Source organism: Lepisma saccharinum, unplaced genomic scaffold (assembly GCF_977018435.1).
Source record: "Lepisma saccharinum unplaced genomic scaffold, izLepSacc3.1 HAP1_SCAFFOLD_403, whole genome shotgun sequence".
NCBI classification, from domain to species: domain Eukaryota; kingdom Metazoa; phylum Arthropoda; class Insecta; order Zygentoma; family Lepismatidae; genus Lepisma; species Lepisma saccharinum.
The window spans coordinates 113,329-117,048 of NW_028143107.1; positions in this window are offsets into that span (position 1 = coordinate 113,329).

The window sequence follows — 3,720 nt, forward strand, 5'->3', positions numbered from 1 at the left end:
ATCAGGTTATTATGCACAAAGTTTAAAAAAAATACTATGACCAACATTACTCTGAATGGTTAACACAGTTGAATATGTTTCCTTAGAAGAAAGAAGAAAAATGAAAAGGATAAATTTTGTAGTGAAGATCTTAACTTTCCAAGTTGACAGTGAATACTTTTTGAATAATATAGCTTATATAAAATTCCCAGATATTCCCATAGGTATATCTCAATTCTCACATGCCTAAAAAAGGCAAGAGGTTTAGTAGCTGATCTTGTTGAAACCTACAATTTGAATTTATGTTGATGTAGAAGATTGTAGGATCCACTGTTTTATTTTATAATTATGTATTCAATTTTTTAATTTTGTATAACCAATTTTGACATAGTGATATACCTGGTTGTTTAATCGTTATCATCACTTCAATAAATATGATTATTATTATTAGAACAATACACAGTTAATTGCACATTATTATATAACAATAAACAATTATTAGTATCAGATATATAATAGATCTCGTTGAAAACTTGACCTTGAAGTGTAAATATGCTAACTTGTTATGTTGTGTTATTCTACAGATTACGTATTTTATTCGTGTAACTTTGTACTTTTGTATTTGACTTAGTGCTGTATTAGGTTTCATACTGTGCTCAACACTTAAAATAAACGATTATTATTATAACTAGACTATAGGTTAATTTCCTTGTATTCAAAATTAGACATTAATATTATTAACATATCCCATATCATAGTGAAACGTATACTTGTATGATCAAGTGAATGGAAATCAATGAATTAATCTTTGTAGTTGGCTGTACGCCTTTAATTTTGTTTTAAATTAATGTTTCAAGAAAACTATATTTCTGCCCTGAAGGAAAAAGTATTGACGGATTGAAAGTATTCCAATCAAAATGTATGTGTCTTTACTCTTTACAATTCGTTGCAACGTCCCCCCGGTTGTACACCAGTCGTCACAAAGTTAGTTCGCTGCTACTTTTGTCTGGAACATGAGACGCTTTTATCACTCATCAGGGCTTGCTGGGTAGAAAAGAAAACACAACATTCTTTTCAAAGTTAAACACAGATTTATAATCGCTTATATTTCCAAATCACTTACCAAGAAAACACTAGAACATTCAATACTAACGTTGGGCAATTCACTCACATATAACGAAAGTCAAATTACATAATTAATTGTTTACATGCAACTTATCGGCAAGAAGAAAAACTCGAAAACCCAAAATCTATACTTCAATTCTCTCCGTTTCCAAGTTCTTATTATTCTTCAGCTTCACCTGTCTTTCAAACTCGGTCTGTCGTCAGGTGAGGAACATTCAGGTGGGTTCACTTCCTCGGCTGAGATTAGAAAGTGACGTCAACACGAACAGATTTTGATGTATTTATAAACATATATAAATGTTCCAACTACAACTGTATCAGTGTAACTACAATTGTTTGTGACAACTTGCACATTATTTGAAGTAACAAACATTTAAAAAATATTAACTTCTTACAAATATAAAATCTTAAACTCTCAGGTTCGTTACATCGTTTAACTCCATTACGTGCCCGGCCATGAGTAATTATCCTTAGGAGCGCACAATTCATCCACCTTTCTCCAATTCATATTTCATATGATTGTTAAGGACCGCTTCTGCGAGGCTTCATATCGCAAATTATTCAAGATATCTATTATCCCGATTAATACTACTGTTCATTTTCATTAATTTCTACATAATTCCCACATAGGTATGAGGATGAGTTTAAATAAATATACCTTGTATCATCTTAAACTTAACTTCTGACATGCAATGAATGATACTATCATTGCTTCAAATGTTCAAGTTATGTGTTCAAGTTATGAAATATCAAATTTATTGCTTATTTGCACGGCATAAATATATGATTAGAGGATGAGAATGTCAATATATTTTACATTTTATAACAATTAACAGTTTGTCAGAAACATAAGTGGAATGCAAGTATCTAGTGTAAATATAGCGTACATAAATGCTCATTTGAACTTTTCTTTTCTGGTATGCACAGCATATTATGTTCAACGTACTTGTAAGATGTATCTTGTGCTGAACTAAAATAAATAATAATAACAAGTGGTGTTCGGTATCTCGAAAAGTCGGGACCGGGATCGGAAAGAAAAATTCCGTCCCGATCCCGACTTCAGCAAATGACTTCCCTACTTTTCTGGATCCCGAGCAGTCGGGAAATACCGATTGGTCATTCTAAAACGATATTAATTCTTGACGTTTTCTACATTGAAAGTGTCTGGAACTTATGGGAAATTGTTAGTTTTCATTCCAGATATGCAAAGACAATCACTTAAGGTGAAAATGACGTGTAGAATTTTAGATGTCCAGAGCCTCGGGAAATTTCGGAAATTTCCCGTCCCGAATGTCGGAATTTAAAAACAAATTCCCGTTCCTATCAATAATATTCTGTCCCTCATAACAATAAGTAGCCATCGATATTTATTTTCAATTTGTCTGAAGCCACAAAACGTAAATGGGTGAAAATGCTCATTTGTGTACTCGATTTCGTGTGTTCAGTTTCAGGCATAGTTTCCTATCTGCATAGTGCAACACTAGCGCATAGATTTGGAATTCATTTCATGGATAAATTCACCTCTTACCGTCGTTTCGTCATCACGAGTAAACAACGGAATGGCCCAACCCAAGGTAACTTAATATACTATAAGGTATCGCCATCCGAAAATTGCCGATCATGCACGAACGCATGACGTCATGTGGGAGGATCGGTTATGCTCGGTGCCCCTTCGGTTATGTTCGTTCGGGGCTTGGCAGAAGCAAACGGCCGCTATCATTTCTATGCGAGTTTCAGAGAGGGAAAGTGTTTCATTACTTTGAGGGGTAAAGATTAATTATCATACTTCGGGATGGTATTGAGGTATTCCTTTAATGATTAGTAACATAATTAAAACATGCTACATTTAAAAGAGGGGAAAATTGCACATGCAAAAGTATTATAAAAATTCATTTTTCTGAAACATGATCGATATATTACAAAGAAGGTTGTCCGTGTTCTAATTAGAATTTCAGATTTCATCATTTCATAAATCGTATTATGATTTTAATAAGAAACGTTGCATGATAAAGAAGATTTGCATAGTGAAAGATTTACAAAGAAAGAATTGATTGACAGATTTGGTTTATTTTTGCTTTTCTGTCTTTTTTTTAAATATGAAAGGAAAACCCATAAGAGGATCTCTTTCTTTGATCCACAAGCCGGCCTCCTTGGCGTAGTGGTTAGCACATCGCACTTCAACGCCAGAGATTTGGGTTCGAATCCTGGCTTGGGCATGGATGTTTGTGAGTGTTCATTCATCATTTCATCACTCATCCCTATCTTCGCAAATTAGCCAAAAGTGGCACAAGAACCAAATCAATCAATCAATATTTGTTTTCACATATACTATCACATTTACTAAATTCTCAATTTTCCCATTAAGGACAAATCAATATCTTACCCGATTGGATTCGAATCCGGGACCCCTGGCGTCGAAGCGCGATGTGCTAAGCACTACGCCAAGGAGATCGACAGAGGCCTCCGAGGTACTACGGGCTCACAAAACGTCACAGGAGTACTATCGGATTATAAATTATGGATATTAGAGTTTGGATAATAAATAAATAAATTATATAATATATAATCTATAAATAAAAAAACACCCGTTCTTTATTTATAGAATCTCAAAGAGAG